A 25,080-nucleotide genomic window follows, 5' to 3' on the forward strand; every position below is an offset into this window, starting at 1 on the left:
TGTTAATGAGGTGGCTTCAACACCTCTGGGGAAGTAATAGCCAAGTTAATCGTGTTGGTGACCACAGAATCTAAATAGCATGCAAACTATTTAGGGCTAAAGAAAACTAACCACTAGTATACTACAGCAATCTACAAACCACAATTGAATATATATTTGGCGAGTTATGAGTATTTCTAAACAAAAATTTAAAATTTTCCAAAAAAAAAAAAAATTGGAAAAATTAATAATTCTGGATTATTGTGCATAAATATTGCAATAAAAACTGGTTTAAGATGTCCTCACATGGGGCACCATTGTCGGGAATTGATTCCAGGGTGATGACCCGTTTTAACGATTTGAAAATTACATTTATTCATTTTAATTTATTTAATTTTAATAATTATTATCAATAATTATTCATTTCTAATAACCACACCTGCCCTACCATCAAAAAAAATAAATCAACAAAGAAAACATATGATGTAGTATTCGTGTGTAACAGTATATTTTGTTAATATAGCCAAGTCACAATTATTCAACCCCTATGTAATATTGCTGTTTTTAAAACCTTCTGCTAGTTTTTAATGGCCTAAGGTGGAGTTAAAGCATGATTAAGCCTTTGGGAACTCTATAATGATCATTAATGTGCTTCAGCTGTGATGCCCATATAAACCCCATCCATGAAGGTGTTCAAGGTGAGTTGCAATCATGGGTAAGACTAAGGAACTTCCACAAAAGCTGAGAGAAGAAATTATTTCATTGCACCTGAAGGGCCTTGGATATAAAAAGATTTCCCAAAAATTTAACATTCCAAGAGACACCATTGGGAGCATTATAAGAAAGTTTAAAACTTATAGCACTGCTGCAATCCTGCCTGGCCGTGGGAGAAAGCCCAAAATTTTATCAAGAGCCCTCAGCAACTTAATCATGACAACTAAGAAAAAAACCCATGTTACTGCAAAATGCCTACAGCATGACCTGATGAAGGCCGGGACAAGTGCTTCAGTGGCAACTATTAGAAAATTGACTATTGAAAATCTTTGGTGGGATTTAAAGAAGGCAGTTGCAGCACGGAAGCCATCAATGAGCTAGAGGCTTTTGCACATGAAGAATGGGCAAAGATTCCAATAGAAAGGTGTAGGAAGCTTGTCAGCACTTACCAAAAACGCTTATTGGCAGTTATAAAGGCTAAAGGTTGCTCCACAAAGTACTGAAGCTGGGGGTTGAATAATAATGCACATTCACCTTTTGTGAAAAGATTTAACTTTGAGTTAAAATGAAAAATGTAAGTCAATTTATGTTCTCAAATTAACTCAACTATATCAATAAATGTATTTTGTTGTTTTTAATGAGGCTTTTTGTCATATATTTTCATTAACTTGATTATATATCGTTATATCTTTTGAGGTGAAGGAGTTGAATATTTCCGATTGCAACTGTATGTATGTATGTATATGTATGTATATATGTATGTATGTATATATGTATCTACGTATGTATATATGTATGTATGTATGTATGTACATATATGTATGTATGTATATATGTATGTATGTACGTACGTATGTATATATGTATGTATGTATGTACAGGATCCATTTCTGTTTGACTGAGAACATCATTGCAGCGACGTTTCGGACCGGGCTCTCCATCACCATCCTCACTGATCATGTGAATATGTTTTGGATGAGTTGGGTAGTTTAGAGACTTGTTCAGAATATCCTATAGAATCACTGCTGTTCTGATGACTAATTGTTAGGTTGATGAATGTTACATATTACACCGTGGTTGATGTTCAGACATTTAAAACCTTCTTCTTTGTGTAGTGAAGGGCCAATAAAGACATATTTATATAACCTGAGCAGCAGCAGTAATAACACTGATGTTTCATGTGACCCTACCCTCCCCTACTGGAGGAGGAGCCCCCCCTTATAAGAGACGGATGAGCGACAGCAGGGTTCTAACAGAGAGAGAGAGGTCCTGGATGTTTGTGAGGCACAGAGCAGCAGCTGGATGGTAAGACTGATTTTATCATCAGTATCTCTCAATAGTTAAATCCTGAACCATTCTTCACTGAAAATATGACTGATTTTAACTCTGCATGCAGTGAAACAAACAGCCGATCATGTTTTTCGCTTCAGGTTGTTCTGATGTGATTCAGTTGAACAGGACGTTTAAGCTAAGCAGAAAATAATCCTGTTTTTCATCCTCACTGCTGCCTTTCTATTGTGTTGTTATAAAGTTTTATTTGTTGCTTTATTTTCAGAATACCAAAAAACAAAATATTAAAAAAATAATTTTCACAGCTTAAAGTTCAAAAAAGATTTTAAATAACAACAAACATCCTCCTGTGAAGAGAAACTTCAGTTCAAACCTGAATCTACAAAATGGTTCAAATAAAACAGGAAGATTTTCTGCTTTCTTCATATTAACATTTGAGGTTTCCTGTTTTCTGCAGAAACATTTATACATTTAGTGTCTGACTCAGGACCAGAGATAATAAATACATTTTCTTTATTTCATTTCAGATTTTATTTATTTATGTCCGTCTGTTTTAAAAATGGATCTTAAAAATGGGTTTAATGTTAACAATCGTATTTTATATCATATGTTGTAGTTGGTGACAAGCTGCTGAGAAATAATCGACGGACACAACGTCTTTGTTTTTCTTCTGTCTTACAGAAAACAAACGACTCAAACAGTTACAAAAAATTATGGACCAATCAAACTTTGTTTCAGCTCTTTGTGTCTCCATTCGCAGACTGACAGGAAGTTTCACACAGTTCCACGTCCCCTTGCTGGACAGTTTGACGTCTTCTTGTTGGAAAGTTTGACGTCTTCTTGATGGACAGTTTGATGTCTTCGCATTGGACAGTTTGACTCTCCCTGTTGGAAAGTTTGACGTCTTCTTGTTGGACAGTTTGACGTCTTCACGTTGGACAGTTTGACTCTCCCTGTTGGACAGTTTGACGTCTTCGCGTTGGACAGTTTGAAATCTTCTTGTTGGAAAGTCTGACATCTTCTTAATGGACAGTTTGACGTCTTCACGTTGGACAGTTTGACTCTCCCTGTTGGACAGTTTGACGTCTTCTTGTTGGACAGTTTGATGTCTTCTTGTTGGACGGTTTGATGTCTCCTTGTTGGACGGTTTGATGTCTCCTTGTTGGACAGTTTGAATCTCCTCATTGGACAGTTCAGTCCTCGCTGTCTCCTTGGACATTGGTGTCTTTGTCCTCAGAGATGAGCGTTCTCTGGTTTCTGAGCATGCTCAGTTTGTTGATCCTGTGGGAGGAGCCAGGCACTGAGGCGATGACCCTGAACTCACGGCTCCTCTGTCAGGTGTCAGGACAAGGACGAGGACGAGGACGAGGAGCATCAGGAGGCGTCCACTCCCACCAGAGGAGCAGGAGGAGCTGGGTGTGGAACCAGTTCTTTGTCCTGGAGGAGTTCACAGGAGATGAGCCGCTGTATGTCGGGAAGGTACCAAACAATTAAGATCAATAAGCGATCGATAATGACGACAATCAATCGTTAATAATCAGGTTCACACTTTAGCTCCACCTGCTGGACTTCTTATAGAGGAGTCTTTATATTTATTCACGTCTATAAAACATACCTCAGACCTCAGCTGTCCAATCAGTGAAATTATATGAACACACACACACACACACACACACACACACACACACACACACACACACAGAGCATCCTGTGGCCTTCTGGGAGATGACTAACACACCGTCCATCCATCTGTAAGATGACGGCTGCACAGATTCAAACTGACAGTGTGTGTGTGGCTGTGGCTGAGGTGTGTGTGTGTGTCTGTGTGTGCGTGTGTGCGTGTGTATGTGTGTGTGTCTGTGTCTGTGTGTGTGTGTATGTCAGCGTGTGTGTGTCTGCGTGTGTGCCTGTATGTGTGTTTGTGTGTGTGTGTGTGTGTGTGTGTGTGTGTGTGTGTGTCTGTGTCAGATTTCCAGTTGAAGTTCTGCATAAAGTTTTTTCATTATAAGAAAGTCACAGCATGTAAATCAGACCTGGAGCTGTTGGAAGGTGGAGCTAGGCTAACGGTTTCCCTCCGCTCCCAGTCTTTGTGCTAAGCTAGGCTAACCCCATGACTGAAACACAGAAAACACCATGATCTATTTAAAAGTTGTGCTGTTCTTTTAACTGACTTCTGATGGTTGCCTCTGGTCCTGCAGCTACACTCTGACATGGATAAAGGTGATGGTCAGGTGAGGTACGTCCTGAGCGGTGAAGGAGCTATGTCCATCTTCAGCATCGATGAGAATACAGGAGACATTCACGCCACCAAGAGGCTGGACCGGGAAGAGCAGGCGTACTACACCCTCAGAGCTCAGGCTCGAGACCGAAAGACCAACCTTCTGGTCGAACCTGAGTCCCAGTTCATCATCAAAGTACAGGACATCAACGACAACGAGCCCAAGTTCCTGGAGGGACCGTATACCGCCAGGGTGGCTGAGAGGTCTCCTGTAGGTAAGTCTGAACACCTGCAGATGATACGAGGAGCAAAATTTACCATAAAATATTGACCCAGGACTTCATCAGCTGATGATCTGTGAAAGAAAACTTTAATAAATAAGTAAGTAAGTAAAAAATATCCAAAACATCCTGAAACTGTTATTGATTTAAGATTTTTTAATTTCCTTTTATTTAAAGTAGAAAATAAGTCTGTTTATTTGTAGTTTTTGAATTTTAAAATTACAAATGATGTTAAGAAAGGTTGGCCAGTAAAACACAAGTGAACAAATAGGACAAAAATCATGTTACAGCAAATATAAACTGTGCTGTTCAGTATGTTTGTTAAATGTGTCTGATGGAGTTTTAAAGTAATTTAACATAAAATAGAAAAACTGTCACAGACTCAAATGTGCCGTCCACAGACTAACAGTCAAATGATAATATGATAAAGTTCAGAGACAGTTCACCGTGTTTAACAGGCTGCGGCTCTTAATGTAAAAATCAGCGTTCAAACAGGCTCTTAATGTGAGAGTGACCTTCTCAGTTTGTTGTGTTCCATCATTTCTGAACAGGTACGTCGGTGGTGACCGTGGTGGCAACAGACGCTGATGATCCAACATATGGAAACTCTGCAAGACTGATTTACAGCATCCTGCAGGGTCAGCCATACTTCTCTGTGGAACCAAAGACAGGTGAGAACACACCTGAACTCAACACCTGAACACAACACCTGAACACATCACCTGAACATGACATCTAAACACACCTAAACACTACACCTGAACACAACACCTGAACACACCTTAACACAACACCTGAACACAACACCTAAACATGACACCTAAACACAACACCTAAACACATCACCTAAACATGACACCTTAACACAACACCTGAACACATCACCTAAACATGACACCTAAACACATAACCTAAACACAACACCTAAACATGACACCTAAACACAACACCTAAACACAACACCTAAACACATCACCTAAACATGACACCTTAACATGACACCTAAACACAACACCTTAACACAACACCTGAACACATCACCTAAACATGACACCTAAACACATCACCTAAACATGACACCTAAACACATAACCTAAACACAACACCTTAACACAACACCTGAACACATCACCTAAACACAACACCTAAACATGACACCTAAACACGACACCTAAACACATCACCTAAACATGACACCTTAACATGACACCTAAACACATCACCTAAACATGACACCTTAACATGACACCTAAACACATCACCTAAACATGACACCTAAACACAATACTAAACACAACACCTAAACACATCACCTAAACATGACACCTTAACATGACACCTAAACATGACACCTAAACACATAACATAAACACAACACCTAAACACAACACCTAAACACATAACCTAAACACAACACCTAAACACGACACCTAAACACATAACCTAAACACATCACCTAAACATGACACCTAAACACATCACCTAAACACATCACCTTAACATGACACCTAAACACAACACCTTAACATGACACCTAAACACAACACCTAAACACATCACCTAAACATGACACCTAAACACATCACCTAAACATGACACCTAAACACATAACCTAAACACATCACCTAAACATGACACCTAAACACAACACCTAAACATGACACCTAAACACAACACCTAAACACATCACCTAAACATGACACCTAAACACATCACCTAAACATGACACCTAAACACATCACCTAAACACATCACCTAAACATGACACCTAAACACATCACCTAAACATGACACCTAAACACATAACCTAAACACAACACCTAAACACATCACCTAAACATGACACCTAAACACATCACCTAAACATGACACCTAAACACATAACCTAAACACAACACCTAAACACATAACCTAAACACATCACTTAAACATGACACCTAAACACATCACCTAAACACATCACTTAAACATGACACCTAAACACAACACCTGAACACATCACCTAAACATGACACCTAAACACATAACCTAAACACAACACCTAAACATGACACCTAAACACATCACCTAAACATGACACCTTAACATGACACCTAAACATGACACCTAAACACATCACCTAAACATGACACCTTAACATGACACCTAAACATGACACCTAAACACAACACCTAAACATGACACTTTAACACAACACCTAAACACAACACCTAAACATGACACCTAAACACAACACCTAAATATGACACCTAAAAACAACACCTAAACATGACACTTTAACACAACACCTAAACACAACACCTAAACATGACACCTAAACACATTACCTAAACATGACACCTAAACACATCATCTAAACATGACACCTGAACACACCTTAACATGACACCTAAACACATCACCTAAACATGACACCTAAACACAACACCTGAACACAACACCTAAACATGACACCTGAACACAACACCTAAACACAACACCTAAACATGACACCTGAACACAACACCTAAACACAACACCTGAGTCTAGCTTTGTTCTGATTGGCTGTTTGGACTATATGAGACATTTAAAGAAATCTTCAACTAAACAATGAATTGATTCGCTGATAAAATCATCAGCAGATGAATAAATTGTGATCATAATAATTGCTAAAATATAACAAACATTGAACAATATTGAGACATTTACAAATAATTTGTTTTTTATGAACATTTGGGGAAAACAAAGACATTTTGAATTCGCTCTGTGAAGTTTCTGATCTGCAGCAATAATAAATATTTTTTTATCAAGCTAGCAGAGCAACGACACTTTAGAGACTCAAAGATAAATCTGAGACTGGGTTCTGTCTGTGTACATGTTCACAATCTGATCATGCTAAGCTAACAAGCTAACTGACATTATTTAACATGTTTGCTGATTTATATGTGGTGTTTAAATGAAATGTAAATCTTCCGGACTCAATCAGCAGCTTCTATCAAGTTTAGTGTTTACCTCAGTCTCACCTGTCCTGCAGGTGTGGTACGGACAGCTCTTCCAGACATGGACCGGGAGGTGCGGGACCGTTACCTGCTGGTCGTCCAGGCCAAAGACATGATTGGTCAGATGGGTGGTCTATCAGGAACGACCTCCGTCACCGTGATGCTGACGGACGTTAACGACAACCCGCCTCGCTTCCCCCGCAGTGAGTCTGACCTCTGACAGCATCCAATGACATCACAGAGTTAATGACAGCGGACAGATTGGACCAGCAGGTGTTTCTAGTTACCTGTGTGTGTGTGTGTGTGTGTGTGCAGAGAGCTACCAGTTCAGTGTCTCAGAATCAGTCCTGGTTTCAGCTGTGGTCGCTAAGATCAAAGCTCTGGATCTGGATGTTGGTCCAAATGCTGAAATGGACTACAGGATCCAGGACGGAGACGCAGCGGGAACCTTCAGCATCATTACAGACCAGAACACACAGGAAGGACTGATCACAGTACACAAGGTACCGCACACAGTACACAAGATACCGCAGACAGTACACAAGATACCGCAGACAGTGCACAAGGTACCGCACACAGTGCACAAGGTACCGCACACAGTACACAAGAGATGTGGTGTGTTCCTGAATGGGGATGTGCCAGCGCGCGGGGCGTCTCCCAGCTGAGGACATAAAGTGGGCCTGGCCTTTGAAATGAGGCGGCGGAAGCTTTGCTTTGTCTTTTGTTCTGTTTGATGTTGAGACTGTTCTGAATTCTATATGCTTTCTTCACGGAATTAAAACCAGAGACGTGAAACTGTTGCAAAGTCTTGCCTGCCGTTTCTTTGTTACTTTGAGCCGGTAACAAATGGGGGCTCGTCCAAGCAGTTTGTCTGCCTTTACACATTTACCTGTGTTGGGCCTACCTGCGCCTTTTGTTCTCGGTGCATTAGGCCGCGGCAGGACACGCTGTGCTATTTAATCCGCTGTTTAAATATTTACTATAATAATTTAATCTTCACAAGCGGAAAGTCGCGTTGTTGAGCAGTCAGGTTGGATAGACGCCTGGTAGTAGTTGATTTGTTGGTTTATTTACACTTTCTATTATTTGTTATTTGTGCATTTTCCCCCTCTGTTCTTTTCCAACAGCTACAGGAAAAGTGTTTGTTGGAGGGAAGAGTGAGGTGCTTTTTCGTGTGCCGGAACGTCGGAACTGTGAGGTTTGGTGAGTTCAGTGGTATATTTGCTAGCCCTTTTACCTTTCTTTTTAGGCTTACTTAATCGCATGTTTTGGGACGTGTGGTTTATTATTTTTGAGCAGTTCCATGTGGCTAGAGCAGTTGTCTCGGGTGCACCCCGAGGCATTGGTGGAAACGCCAGTTTCTGGTTGTTTTGCCATACCTGCGGGCTTGGTGCTTAATTCATCCCACCACCGGCCTGTTCGAAGCTTCGCGTTTAGTTAATTACATGGGTTGTTTTGTTTTGCCTAGGGGAAATGGTCATTGGTCTTGGCTTGTATTATCGCTGGACTTCCCGGTTTAGTTTTGTGTTCTGACTTTGGTGTAATTTGTCTCCTATACTGTTTAGCTCAGTTAGTAATATGCGCGCAGTTGCTTAAATAATGGCATCACTTGTTGAAAAGTTCGTGGAGGAACCTTCCAAGGTTGTGTTTGATGTATTGACCAAGGACCAGTTGATACAATTGGCTGATCATTACAAAATTGAAATCCCGTCTATACGCCTTAAAGGTGATGTTAAAAAAACGGTGAAGTCAGCTTTATGTGCTATGCATTTGATTAATGTGTCCGATTATGCATCTGATGAGGAGGATGAAGAAGAACCTCCAGTTTCGGAAAATCCTCCGTCTCCTACACATGCGGGAAGCTTGACTTTTGCAGAGCAGAAAGAATTGCTTCGTATACAGTTGGAGAATAGCAAACTTCTACATCAAATGCAACTAGATAGGCTTCGGTTTAATGAGGAAAATGAATGCGCTCGCAGAGCATTGGAGCAGCAAAAGCTTAAAATTGAAGCTCAACGTTTAGATCTTATTCGACAGGGAAAATGGCCTACACCTGGTGGAGTAGATGCTAACAACGATATTGTCACTAGTCTACGTTTAAATCCTCCTTTTAATGACAAGAACGTAGATACCTTTTTTCTTTTCTTTGAGAGAGTGGCTGACACGCAAGGCTGGCCTACTTTGCGCCGTGCGTTTATGCTCCAGTGCATTCTTACGGGGAAAGCACAGCGGGCTTTCTCTGCTCTGAGTTTGGAAGACTCTCGTAATTATGAAACTGTGAAAGCTTCAGTTTTGCGAGCATATGAGTTGATTCCAGAGGCTTATCGTCAACGTTGTAGGAACATGAGAAAACATTCAGATCAAACCAATGTGGAGTTTGCCAGAGATTTGCGCTTGCAGCGCCAACAATGGTGCGTTGCCGCTAATGTAAAAACCTATGACACTTTAATGGATTTAATTGTCCTCGAGCAATTTAAGAGCACATTGCCAGAGCGGCTTACAACATATGTAGCGGAGAAACAGGCTAAGAACGAGGCCGAGGCTGCTGTGTTGGTCGATGAGTACGAGTTAACTCACAGAGCCCACGTGCGCTCATCAGGTGGACAAAAAGATGTTGGGTTTTTTTGCAGAGATAAAAGTCTCAATGTTAGTGCACCACAACCTTCTGGAGCAGATCGCTCAGTTGTTAAATCTGACGCGGAAATTTGCTATTACTGTCATGCGAAGGGTCATTGGAAAGGGAGCTGTCCAGTGCTGAAATCAAAGTCCAAAGCCCATTTTTCTTATGTGAAGCCTGACATGTTGGCAGCATCCCCTGTTAAGTTGAATGTAGATTCACGTTCTATGGGATCGAATTTCAATTACTCTCCATTCATTTCGTATGGATTTGTTTCCTTGATGGGCAGTGACAAAAAAATTCCTGTAAAAATCCTGCGTTACACAGGAGCATCAGAATCTTTCATTTTGGACTCTGTTTTTCCATTTTCGTCCTCTTCAAGTTCTGACAGGTCTCTTTTGGTTCCGGGGATTGATCTCACTACTTTTGAAGTCACTTTACACATGATCATGCTGTACTCAGAGTTAGTTGAGGGGGAGGTTGAGTTGGGAGTACGCCCTGCCCTCCCTGTGGACTCGGTGATATTTGGAAATAACTATGCAGGTGGACGTGTTTGGCAGAATAACCCTGTGCCAGTAGTGTTGTCTTCTCCTCAGCTGAGAAATGAAACTGATGATTGTTCAAAGCAGTCCCCTGATGTATTTGCAGCTTGTGCTGTGACCCGCTCGACTACTCATGCAGTGGCAGAACCCAAGCGGGTCGAGGTGGCTGCAGAGAAAACTAGGTTTGCCTTACCAGATTTTCCATTGAATCTGTCCTATGAAGACCTGGTTAAGGAGCAGGGTGCAGATCAGTCCCTGTGTTTATTGTTTGACTGTGCTGTCCCAGCTGACACTTTTGAGAGCTTGGCTCATGGGTACTCTGTTCAGAATGGGCTGCTTGTGAGAAAATGGACCCCCTCCACTGACACTTCAGTGGGGGAGCCATGGTTACAGGTTGTTGTGCCTGCCACTGCTAAACATGCAGTGTTGAAGACCGCTCATGACATGTTGGGGCATTCAGGTGTGAGAAAGACATATGACCGCATTATGCGTCATTTCTATTGGCCGCGGTTAAGGAGAGATGTTGATGTTGATGTTGTTGATGGCTGGTAAGCCTAATCAGGTCATCAAGCCTGCGCCTTTGCAGCCGATACCCGTGGAGGCTGGTCTTTTACCCCTCACCCACGAGTAAAAAAGAGCTGATGCACTTTTTGGGCATGGTAGGGTTTTACTGCAGTTTTTGCCCAAACTTTTTTTCTGTGGTTGCGCCGTTGACTGACCTCTTGAAGTCCTCTGTGAAGTTTGACTGGACTCCGGTCTGCCAGTCTGCTTTTGAGAGAGTAAAGGCTCTCCTCACTTCCTCTCCGGTCTTGGCCGTGCCGCAGCTGGACCGGCCGTTCAAACTGCACGTTGATGCTAGTCAGGTCGGAGCTGGTGCTGTGTTGCTCCAGGAGAATGAACAGGGCGTTGACTGCCCAGTCAGTTTCTTTTCCAGGAAGTTTGCTTCCTATCAGTCCAGCTACTCAGTCATTGAAAAAGAAGCGTTAGGGTTAATTTGGGTGCTTCAGCATTTCGATGTTTATGTCGGGGGTGCTGTTTCTCTTGTGGTCTATTGTGATCATAACCCTTTGACGTTTCTGCAGTCGCTCCAAAATCCGAACCAGCGGTTAATGCACTGGGCTCTATTTCTACAGCCGTTCAACTTAGAGATACGTCACATTAAAGGCTCAGACAATGTGCTAGCTGATGCTTTGTCCCGTGCTCCCACGGATTAATGTTTCATGTTTATTACCCCATGCTTCCCTCTCTGTCTTCTTTGTTTTCCAGGGCCCGGATAACAGATGTTACGACAGTTGGGAAGTGATTTTAGGGAAATAGGGGTTATTTGGATGTATATTTGGGAATTTAAATGGAAATTTATTTAAATTCAGTGATTTTTTGTATATTTTTGTGTCCCTTTAATTACGTTGTTGCTCAATAGGCACATTTGGTGACCTTGGAGAATTTGGTGTAATTTAAATTGGTGACTTTTGGTATAATGGTTGTGGGCATAATGACTTATGATAGCCTACAAGCCTCTTGTTAAGGGGGAGGGTGTTACGGCCCCTTGGGCCTCTCATCCATGTTCTGCAGTAATGTGCTTATTTCTGTTCTCGCGTCTTGTAGGCCTGGTCCCGTGTGTTCCTGAATGGGGATGTGCCAGCGCGCCTCACAGCCGAGGACATAAAGTGGGCCTGGCCTTTGAAATGAGGCAGTGGAAACTTTGCTTTGTCTTTTGTTGTATTTGATGTTGAGACTGTTCTGAATTCTATATGCTTTCTTCACGGAATTAAAACCAGAGACGTGAAACTGTTGCAAAGTCTCGCCTGCCGTTTCTTTGTTACTTTGAGCCGGTAACACAAGTGCAGATGTTTTTTGGTTTTTTTTAGGGAGGGGGGGTGGGGAGGGAGTCACGCTATGCGGGGTCGACGTGAAGTCTGAACAAGTGAGTCTTGAGTCTTTTGCGGAAGATGGCGAGTGACTCTGCTGTCCTGACATTGGTCAGGAGTTCGTTCCACCACTGAGGCGCCAGAACAGAGAAGAGTCAGGATTTCGCTGGGCGGCCTTTGTTTGCTCTCAGCGATGGCGGTACCAGCCGGCCAGCTGATGTAGTAGAGCGAAGTGCTCATGCTGGGGCGTGTGGTCTGACCAGTGTTTGGAGGTAGATGGGTGCAGTTCCGTTGACGGCCATGAAGGCCAGCACCTTGTACTTGAATCTGATGCGGGCCGCAACAGGAAGCCAGTGGAGGTCACGGAGGAGGGGGGTCACATGGGAGAATCTAGGTGGATTGAAAACAAGGCGCGCTGCAGCGTTCTGGATACGTTGCAACGGTTTAGTCGCACAGGCTGGGGAGTCCAACCAAGAGCGAGTTACAGTAGTCCACGCGGGGGATGACCAGCGATTGGACCAGGAGTTGTGTCGCGTCCTTTGTGAGGAAAGACCGGATCCTATGGATGTTGTAGAGGGCAAATCTGCAGGATCGGGCCACTGCGGTGATGTTGGGGGTGCAGGATAGTCCATCGTCGAGGATTACACCCAGGTTCCTTGCAGTTGATGAAGGCGTTACCGTGACGTCCTTGACAGTGACTGACAGGTCCATGTGAGGGCAGTCTTTCCCCGGGATGAAGAGGAGTTCAGTTTTACTAAGGTTGAGCTTGAGATGATGCGCAGTTGTTCAAGTGGCGATGTCTGCCAGACATTCTGAGATGCGCGTGGCAACATGGGTATTGAAGGATGGGGGAAAGGAGAGGAATAGTTGGGTGTCGTCAGCATAACAGTCGTAAGAGAATCCATGTGATGTGATTGCAGAGCCTAGTGATCTAGTGTATAGTGAAAACAGAAGCGGTCCTAGTACTGAGCCTTGAGGGACACCAGTTTCCAGGGAGCAGGGTTTGGACAAGGAGCCATTCCACGTGACCTGAAAGGTGCGTTCTGTCAGGTATGATGCGAGCCAGGTTAGAGCAGAGTCAGCAATGCCAAGTTCGGCCAGAGTGGAGAGGAGGATTTGGTGGTTGACTGTGTCATACGCAGAGGATAGGTCGAGGAGAATGAGGACGGACGAGTGGGACGAGGCTCTGGCAGCATGGAGCAACTCAGTCACTGTGAGGAGGGTCGTCTCAGTGGAGTGAGCAGTCCTGAAGCCTGACTGATTAGAGTCAAGGAGGTCGTTTTGCGAAAGGTAGGAGGACAGTTGGTTGTAGACGGCACGTTCCAGGGTTTTAGAGAGGAATGAGAGAAGAGATACGGGTCTGTAGTTTCGGATGTCAGCCGAGTCTAGAGTGGGTTTCTTTATGAGTCGCTTTACTGTAGCTGTCTTGAAAGGAGCTGGAATACGACCTGAAGTGAGGGAGGAGTTGATCAGGGTGGTGAGGTAAGGCAAGATGTTGTGTGAGATGTTTTGGAGAAGAGAGGAGGGAATCAGGTCGAGGGAACAGGTGGTGGCACGGTTAAGCTTAGTTTATGCTTCTGCGTCAGGTCGACGGCGTACCTACGCCGTAGCTACGCCGTCGACGCAGACCCCTACGCCGAACATCTGCGTCACTTGACGCGCACCTCCCAAAAATCCTAACTACGCGTCGAAACGGCGCAGACAGCAGGGACATGCGACGCGGACCTCGAGGGCTGTGATTTGTCCGCGTTACATCATTTCCGGGTCGCAGCGTTCAAAGGACGTACAGACCACCTCCTCACACGTCTTCTCCTTCGTTTGGTATTTAACATTTGCACTAGAAGCATTTGTTCTTCAATATCGATCAGCTCCAGCTCCAAAAGTATCCTCTCTCGCTCAGTCGCCATTGTTCAATGTACTGTTTACCAGAGACCAGGCGTGTTCACTCTCTGGCGTAACCGGAAAGTAAACACTCCAGGTACAAATTCATGCGGTTTCGTTACTCAGCGCCCCCTAGCGTTGTGGCGGTGAATTACCACGCGATGCATAGACACCGCCGCACTACTATAAATGAAAAATCACAGCGATCATGTTCGCCGACACCTAGGCGCACAATCGCCGCGCAAGCATAATCCCCGCTTTAGACGTCACTAGTGTGTGAACATCTTCAGAGGAGAGAGGGCTGAAGCAGGTAAGGCTGTCATAGGTGAGGGTTGGGGGAGGTGCTTTCTGGGAGGGCATAGGAGTAAATGAGGAGCTGATGTCTTTTACTTTCTTGGTAAAGTAAGTTGCAAAGTCATCAGCAGTGAGGGAGGATGGAGGGGGAGGGGTAGGAGGGGTGAGGAGCGAAGAGAACATGGAGAATAGTTTCCTGGGGTTGGAGGCAGAGGAGTTGATCTTTGACAGGTAGAAGGCAGATTTGGCTGCTGAAACAGTTGATAACAAATCAGACAGGAGGTGGTGGTAGTGAGCAAGGTCACCAGGATGATGTGATTTTTTCCATTTTCTCTCTATTGCTCGTAACACCGATCTGTTGGTCCGCAGCGATTCAGACAGCCAGGGAGGGGGGGAGATGATCGAGCTGGTCGGGAGGTGAGGGGACAGAGAGCGTTTAAAGAGGAGGAGAGGGAGGACAACAGAGTGGAGGAGGCTTCCTCGGTGGACAGTAGAGAGAATTGTCCTGTGGATGGTAGTGAGATGAGAACAGTTGAGGAGAGAGTGAAGGGAGAGAGGGATTTCAGGTTGATTTCAAGGTACTGCACACAGTACACAAGATACTGCAGACAGTACACAAGGCACTGCAGACAGTACACAAGGTACTGCAGACAGTACACAAGGTACTGCAGGCAGTACACAAGGGACTGCATGCAGTACACAAGAGACTGCACACAGTACACAAGATACTGCAGACAGTACACAAGAGACTGCAGACAGTACACAAGAGACTGCACACAGTACACAAGATACTGCAGACAGTACACAAGAGACTGCAGACAGTACACAAGAGACTGCACACAGTACACAAGATACTGCACAAAGTACACAAGATACTGCAGACAGTAAACTGTTCGGTTCTTTGCAGAATGATCAGTTCTGTTGTTGGCTGAACTGACTGACAGTGTGTGTGCGTGTGTGTGCAGCTGTGAACAGTGTGCCTGTCTGATCATTGCATCAGTGTGACAGAGCTGCAGCAGATCAGGTGCGTGTTCTCAGTCCCGGAGGAGAATTGTCTGCTGCTCCACAGCTGACACACACACACACACACACACACACACACACTTAAGACCTCAGCGATGCATTAAAAACACAAAATGATCCAAAGTCAAATCCTCAGTTTTATGAAGACACGTTTTTAGTCGTGTATGTCATGAGACTGTTTAATCTTTAATCTCCACGTGAAGAGATGATGATGTCACTATATCCATGCCCCCCCCCCCAAGGCTCTGGACTTTGAGACAAAGTCGAGCTACATGATGCGTGTCGAGGCGTCCAACCGTTACGTGGATGCTCGTTTCCGGTCAGCGGGTCCATTCAGCGACACGGCAACAGTTCGTCTGCTGGTGGAGAATGTAGACGAGCCTCCCGTGTTCTCCGCCCCCTTCAGTCGGATGGTGATCTCTGAGGCTGCTGCCGTGGGAACTGACGTAGGATCAGTGTCAGCTCATGACCCCGACTCCATCAACAGCCCCATCTGGTACGATGGCAACAGTGTGTGTGTGTGTGTGTGTGTGTGTACAGTTGTGTGTGCAGGTGTATTAACAGTACCAGCAGGTGTTTCTATTTACTTATGTGTGTGTGTGCAGGTACTCTATAGACAGGAAATCAGACGTGGAGTGTTACTTTAACATCGACAGCCGCTCAGGTGTGATCAAGACTGCCCGTCCTCTGGACAGAGAGACCGTTGCTCTGCACAACATCAGCGTCCTCGCCACAGAGAGCCGTAAGTTTCACCTTTACATCACTTTTTTATTTTATTCATCCTAAAGATGAAGTACGGTGGCCACCAGGGGGAGCATCAGCAACGATCCAGCGTTTAAAGTTTATCTTTGACGTCACATTAAAGGTGTAAAAGAACACAGGGGCAGCATATCACCAGAGTAAGTTATCCATCATTGACTGTAGCTATTGTTACCTAATTAGCTCATGGCTCAGTTAGCTGTGGAGCCAGTGACCCTTGAGTCTGTCTGGACTGAGACCTCAGGTCACAGGAGGAGGCAATACAGTGACTGGGCTCCTCCCAGTGAACCCGTCTGGACACCAGACTGGGACTGAACTTACCCTCTGAGAGTGACAGAGGTAAGTGTGAAGACAGAGGACACAGCACAGAGGTGATTTACAGCGGATCTGACCAGGACTAAGACTCAGGGGACGAGAAGACACGGCAGGCGGGGACAGGAGAGGACAGAGAGAGAGAGACAGAATATTTTCACGTTACTCTGAACTGAGGATTTATTTGGACCGAACCAGAGGTGACTGTGGAGACAAACCAACACTGTTCTGGTGACTGTGGTTCAGTTTGTGTCCAGTTTGAATGAAGTGTGTTTGATGAGTTAACGAGGCGATGAAGCTCGTCTGAGTTCAGTCACAGAGAGAAACTTGAGTTTAGACGGTGGACGGTTATATTTTTCTGTTTAGAAGGAAAATAGATGTCAAAATATTTCCTTTCTTCACATTTAGTGAGTTTATGTTGTTGACTTATTAGACTCAGTAGTGAACTGGCTGCTTTTACATCTCCAGCTGAAACTACAGGCTGTCAGACTATCACCTCTGAGCTACAGAGTGCTGTTAGGAGCTAGCTGGTTAGCATGCTAACTTCAGTAGATACGTCTCTGACTGATCGTCAGCACTGTGTCTTCACTCTCTGATCACAATGTTAGCTCAGTTTTTAATGTTTTAAATGTGCTATTTGTAAGAAAAGTTGATTTTTCAGTCCCATTCCCAACTCATCAAATAGTGTGTGTGTGTGTGTGTGTGTGTGTGTCTCAGAGGATCAGTCTCAGGTGGGGACAGCTGTGGTTCTGGTCTCTGTGACAGACGTGAATGACAACGCTCCGAGCTTTGCCGTCGAGTACCAAACATTCGTCTGTGAGAACTCAGAACCTGGACAGGTAAACTCACCTGGACACTGATGATGTCATCTTCAACCTTTTAAACTTTTATTCATAAATATATCTGACTTCATAAAGTAAAAGTTTTTGTCTGAAGTTGTTTCCTTAATCTGAACAATCATATTTTAGTTTTTTCACAATAAATATTTACTCTTACAGATTAAGAAATGTTTTTTATTCATATTACAGTTATTTATTAGATTTGTCTAAACTCACTTTGACCTGTAAACACAATATATTCCCAATAAATCCCCAATACACAAAGTGAAAGGGAGGAGCAGGCGTTGGACTGCCCGAGGAGATTAATGTTTTGCTGCTGTGACCTTTGACCTTCAGATTAATCAGCTGACAGTTATTTATGTTTAAAGGTCCCATATTATACTGTTTTTCATCAATTTCACACAGCTGTCAGAGGTCCAACAACACTGTATTCGAAATGTATTGCCCCAAACCTATGTGTGGTCCTGAATTTCAGCTGTCTAAAAGTCGCTCAAGTGAGCTCGACTGAGCTCTACTGAGAACAGGCTGTTTCTGTGCCTGCACCTCTAAATGCAGGATGCAGGACTTGTTTGCTTTCCTCATTCTGGGAGTTGGTAGGCTCAGAGAGGACCAGTTTATATATGTAGAGACCAGAGAAAACGTGTTTTTCATAATATGGGACCTTTAAAGGATCTGAAATCTGTTTGCATCTGTTTCTGATCTGCAGCCAAATGTTCCATCAATGTTCTACTGATATGATCCCACACTGATCTGACACTGATCCCACGATGTTCTCACACTGATCCCACACTGATCCCACACTGATCTGACACTGATCCCACGATGTTCTCACACTGATCCCACACTGATCTCACAGTGATCCCACACTGATCTCACACTGATCCCACACTGATCCCACAATGTTCTCATACTGATCCCACACTGATCTGACACTGATCCCACACTGATCTGACACTGATCCCACACTGATCCCACACTGATCCCACACTGATCCCACACTGATCCCACACTGATCTGACACTGATCCCACGATGTTCTCACACTGATCCCACACTAATCCCACACTGATCCCACACTGATCTCACACTGATCCCACACTGATCTGACACTGATCCCACACTGATCCCACACTGATCTGACACTGATCCCACGATGTTCTCACACTGATCCCACACTGATCTCACAGTGATCCCACACTGATCTCACACTGATCCCACAATGTTCTCATACTGATCCCACACTGATCCCACACTGATCTGACACTGATCCCACGATGTTCTCACACTGATCCCACACTGATCTCACAATGATCCCACACTGATCCCACAATGTTCTCACACTGATCCCACACTGATCTCACAATGATCCCACACTGATCCCACAATGATCCCACACTGATCCCACAATGTTCTCACACTGATCCCACACTGATCTCACAATGATCCCACAATGATCCCACAATGATCCCACACTGATCTCACACTGATCTCACACTGATTTCACTCACATGACCGAGGAGGGTCATGTGGGTCGTCTCCTCTCCTCTTTGTTCAGACTGCAGGCAGATACGATCTTTCAGGATTTGATCAGATCAGATTTTTGTGTTACCAATATATTTGCCGGGGTTGCTATGGTTATGACGTAGGCGGCAGTAACTCTGTTTTGTGGTGATGCAGTTTTCCAACACAAAGCGTGATCAGTGATCTGCTCCACATGTGGTTTGGATCTGATTTGCAAAAATAGTGTTCGATGTGTTTCTGTTGTCGAGACTACCTAAAATCCAGCCGGGTTCGGATTAGATGAGGGTTATATGACACACACCCTCCCACCAGAGAGGTGAGCAGAGGAGGCAAGGAAAGGAGTCGAGGAGAGAAGAGATGAGGAGGCACAAAACAGAGAAATGAGAAGAGCCCCTGATCATATCATTCAGCGTGTGGATGCTCAGTTTAAAGGGCCATTCTGTTGTTTCTGGTGTCAGAAGGATCTGAGTCAGCTGCTGGAGTGTAACGCCTGCAGGACATCCTGACAACAGATTAAATAAATAAATTATGTTTTAAAACTGTAATACAGTTTTCTCTCTTTGTTTCATTTTGTGTCAGCTGACCTTCTCGTTGACCTTTGACCTCTCAGATCATTCAGACTCTGAGTGCTGTGGATCGTGATGAACCAGAAAATGGACATCACTTCCTGTTCTCTCTGACCACTGAGGCTGCTGGGAACCTCAACTTCACCCTGAGAGATAATAAAGGTGAGAAACAGAATGTGAATGAAGCTGTTTCATCTCAAACAAACCCTGAGAAATCTGTGAGATGACTCTGTAGAAGTGGATTCACAGTGTAGGCGTGACAACCATCAAGACTGAGCATGTGGAGAAAACAGCACCTACAGAAATTTAAACTTATCCTAGACATTTGAGTGCAGTGGTACCACAGGTAACTCCTTAAAGGAATAGTTCACTCTAGAACGAAATTCAGTCATTATGGACTAACACTCATGCTGATGAGAAGTCTGGTGTAGTTTCTTATTCCTCAAAGTGCAGCTGGAGACCCGCAGGGTTCCCTCCTGCAGCAAAAATCCATATAACGGGCGTCAATGTGCCCGAGACGAAAAGGTCCATAAAACTACACAAAAACTTTGTAATATTCCTCCATACTGCTCGTCCGCTGAAATCCAAGTGTCCTGAAGTGGCGACATCCAGAGTTTACGCGAAACGACATCATTTAGTACATTTTTTCTAGCCTAAACAGTCACTATACTATATTTGCCTGGAGGCACGCGAGTCTCCCTCACAGCGTTTGCACTACGGAAGCCGCACCAGACAAGATCAACGAGAACTCGCGATAGATACACACCGGTATTTACATCCTGCTGTGAGTGTCAAAGTTTCAAATCACCAGTGCAGCAGATCCCTCTTGTGTTTGTGTGTTGCTCGGTCGCTCACAGCTGGATGTAAATACCGGTGTGTATCTATCGCGAGTTCTGTTGATCTTGTCTGGTGCGGCTTCCCTAGTGCATAAGGCTGTGAGGGAGACTCGCGTGCCTCCAGGCAAATATAGTATAGTGACTGTTTAGGCTGTAAAAATGTACTAAATGACGTCGTTTCTAGTAAACTCTGGATGTCGCCACTTCAGGACACTGGGATTGCAGCGGCACATGAGCAGTATGGAGGAATATTACAAAGTTTTTGTGTAGTTTTTATGGACCTTTTCGTCTCGGACACTATTGACGCCTGTTATATGGATTTTTGCTGCAGGAGGGAACCCCGCGGGTCTCCAGCTGCACTTTGAGGAATAAGAAACTACACCGGACTTCTCATCAGCATGGGGGTGAACTATTCCTTTAAAAATGACTCGAGTCTACCTTAAAAAATCCCTGTCTGATTTACTGTTGAAAAAAATTCTTTACAGTCCACAGCTGACCATTTCAAAGTCCTGCAGGTTCGTCTATCTGCTGACAAGACTCAGGTGTTTCAGGCTTTCCATCCATCTGTCCTCAGACAACACAGCTTCTGTCCTGACTCAGCATGGTGGTTTCCTGCAGCAGGATCAGCTGGTACACTTCCTGCCGGTGGTGATTTCAGATGGCAGCAATCCGTCTCTAAGCAGCACTAACACGCTGTCCATCATCGTCTGCACCTGTGATATCACCCGGAAACCATCGCTCCTGCAGTCATGGTACATCCCCACTGGTGGTGGTCGGCCTCAGCACTGCCGCCACCGCTGGTGTCCTCACCTGTGTCCTCACTCTGCTGGGTAAGACCTGAGACATGACCATCAGCACAGAGACCTACCTCCAATCATAACAACCACCTACAATCATAACAACCACCAACAATCATGATAACAACCAGGATGTAATGGAAGTTTGATACCACTGTTTAAATGAGTCCCCCCTTCTTGTGTCCTCAGGTGTTGTCATGGTAACGGTTGCTGTCCGACACAGGAGGAGAGAACCTCTGATGATGGATGATGAGCGAGACATTCGTGAGAACATTGTTCGTTATGACGACGAAGGTGGAGGTGAGGAGGACACCAAGGCCTTCGACATGCTCACTTTAAGACACCTTAACAAAAACAAAACCAACCCACCAAGACCCAGACCAGAACCCGCCAAGACTCCACAGCAGAACACTGGAGGTATAGCACAGATAAGAACCGGCTGTTCCAGGAGTTCATCAGGGATAGACTGCAGGAGGCAGACCTGGACCTGAAGGCGCCTCCTTACGACTCTCTGCAAACCTACGCCTTCGAGGGAAGCGGGTCAGCCGCTGAGTCGCTCAGCTCATTAAATTCAGCTCGACTCATTAAATTCATTAGAGTCCGAGCAGAACTATGACTTCCTGAAAGCATGGGGGCCGAGGTTCAGGAAGCTTGGCAGACCTCTATGGAAACCATGAGGGAGGGGGCGTCGCCTCATTGCCCTCAGGCAGCCCCTACAACAGGTGTGTCAAGACAACAGGTACGGGGGCGTAGCTTAAATAAGAACTTCCTGTTTAATCTTTCTGTTGTCTTTATCTGAGTCATCTGAACTGGATCAGGATCACATGTGGATCAAGATCAGAGTGCTGTCAGAGGTGTTTCTGATACCCTGAACCTGAGTCACGGCAGAGTTCAGGACATCCTGTGTTTTTAAAACTGAGGATACGTCACATGAGGATGGATGGCCCCATCTCCTTTTGGGGGTTAGAAGCGTACTTTAATCTTCACTTTCATAACACGAGAAACTACTTCTTCATTGTGGTAACAGTGTAAATTCCTCTTTGAAGACAATAAGTGTGAATTATTTACAAACTATCATCATAAGTCATGTTTCCATACAACAACTTCTATGTGAATTGAACTGAAGAACTGAATCCAAACAGCAACTTTCCAAAGACGGAGCAGAAGGAATAACTTAAACTTTCACCCTGAGACACATAAATAGTCACGGTCAGTGTGGTAACTGATGCTAGGGATGAGTACAATCACACAGTACAGCAGTATGACTGTAAACTAAAACTAAGACTGTTATTGGACAACAAGAGGTAGCGTCAGCTACGTCAAGCAAGTTTCAAGTCTTTGTGTGGCAATCCACACAGGAGAGGGAGCTGCTGAGTCGAGGATAGGAGGACTTTTCCTGTGTCCCTCAGAGAAAGGTGAGGGCGTCCCAAACCACTGCTCAGTCACACTACAGGTAGACAATCAACTGTACCATGACCTTGTTCCAAAACAAACATGGACGGCAACCAGCAGCACGAGACATCTGTGCTAAAAAGTCAAAAGCTCCAGATTTGGTGAGATCCTGATGGAGGCATGTAGGACTGTAGAGTCTCCAGAGGGAACTTCAGATACAGCTGTTTACAGGTACTTCAGGACCCCTGTCAGGACCCCTGTCCGACCGACCCAGACTGGAACAGACACGATCCTGTCAGTCACACACATCAGATTCATCATCCATTTAGTGTTAATTTTGTTAATGACAACTGTGAGGAAAAATGTTCGTCTAAGACATTATTTCTCCATGACAAAGACGAGACGAGTACGTCATAAAATATTACGTGACATTTTATCAGTTCTGGATGAGGTTCTGTCTGATCACTCCTAGACTGATTTTACAGTCTTGCATGGTAATTCAACTGTAAATAGAGGATACCTTACATCTGAAATGGAAAGTTTCATCTTGCGTAAAAATAACATGTCCTTACCAACCCTCCAAAGACAAAACTTCAGGTCCACAATTAAATCTTAGAAGAATGCCAAACTGAACGCCAGGCGACCTTATTTCTCTTATTAAAAAAAATTCCAATCCAAGGGTTCTTTTTCAACAGTTGAAAGTCTGAAAGTCAACCTGCCTTTTCTTGGTAAGATTTTAGAACACATGTATTTTACCAGCAGAATGACTTCCTCTGTCACATTGCTCCCCATCTGGTTTCAGGAATCAGCACAGGAGACAGTGCTAGTCAAAGTTTTTAATGAACTCAGAATGAACACGGACCAGAAAAAGCTCACTGTGCTCGTCCTATCAGGTATCAGTGCTGCAGTCCATACTGTGGATCATAATATGCCTCTGGACAGACTTGAATAATGCGTCGGTCTGTCTGGCACAGTTCTCATATGGTTCAGGTCTTAATTAGTGGCTGACCAGACCTGACATGTGGCATCCAGCAGGGCTCTATTTGAGGCCCAATTCTTTTCAGTATGCATATGCTACCACTTAGCAACATTATTAGAAAGCACAACATCAATTTTCCTAATTATGCAGATGACACTCAGCTTTATATATCTGTAAGCTCAAATGACTACAGTTCTATCAACAACTTGATTACACGCATCTGATGACCATGATCAGAACTTCTTGCAGCTAAATCAAAACAGACGAGATCTTGTTATTGGAGCTGAGAGAGAAAAACTGATCCATTTATAGTTCTTTAGATCACTGAGTGTCTGTGCCAGTCTGACATGGTGAAAACATCTCAGATCCTCATCCTCATCCTCATGAGTGTTCCTGAAGTCAGGAATGAACTTCACAGAGGCAGCCTTTAAACTTGAATTACTGTATATGAACCAGGTGGAACAGCTGAAGTGCAGCCATTGTTTAATGCTCACTTCACTTCTACCATAAAACTAGAAACTCCAGATTTGTAGTTATGTAGTTAGTAGCTTGCTAGCGTTAGCTGCAGGTATGCTACATGCTAGGGCTGGGTGATCCCCCATATTGATCTATATCGATATTTAGCATGATCTATAATTTGGTCATGCTGCCAGTTTGATGACTGTAATGACTGAAGGCTGAAGAAACCAGAGGGTTTATTATTTGAACTTTAGAATACACTAGTTTGTTTACAAAAAAATAGTAATGTAAACATTTAACTCTGCAAAAAATATGTATCTGGCTAAGTACTAGTTTTATAACTCTCAAATGTTTTAAAGGTAGAAAGCTGAGTAAAAACTGCAAAATCACTTAATGTAAACATGTAAAACCCTAACCACAACTGTGCAAACATCTGCCTTAAGAAAACAATAGACGTTAGCTTGCCTTGTAACTTTACTAATGTAAAAAAACTAAAATCTGTGAATACATCACAAGAACCTTTGGCAGGGCAGCAAACATCTCCAATGTTTATACAACCTAGACAGAAAAGTGGATCATGACAGACCTGGCATATTTAGGTGAAACTGTAAAATAAAATAAAGTTATTTTGATCGTGCAGTGTTCCACAATATCTAGATTGGGTGCCACTTATTGATTTTCTATTTTTGGAGCTGCGCTTCCTGTTATTACTCACTCAAAAATGAACACCTGTCAGTGGATGGCAGTGTGTTTTTTTTGTCCGTCGGTAAAACCAACAAAGAAGAGGAAGAGCATTTAATGCTGTTGACTTGACTGGAACTTCCTCTGCAAAGAGGATGGCTGGCCTCATAGTCAACATCAAGCCTCCAGGAAGAGCGCCATGCCTTGAAGCCAGTTTTCATAGTAGCGAAACTGTGTAATTACATCGTCATGTCA

The 25,080-nt window shown here is 44.0% G+C and overlaps 1 pseudogene; it reads left to right on the top strand.

Annotated features, from left to right (window-relative positions):
- Nucleotides 1-690: 690 nt before the first annotated feature.
- On the top strand, nt 691-22,067 carry LOC141017087 (cadherin-7-like; annotated as a pseudogene).
- The last annotated feature ends 3,013 nt before the right edge of the window (nt 22,068-25,080 follow it).

The sequence above is a fragment of the Pagrus major genome, chromosome 21, assembly GCF_040436345.1.
Source record: "Pagrus major chromosome 21, Pma_NU_1.0".
NCBI classification, from domain to species: Eukaryota; Metazoa; Chordata; class Actinopteri; order Spariformes; family Sparidae; genus Pagrus; species Pagrus major.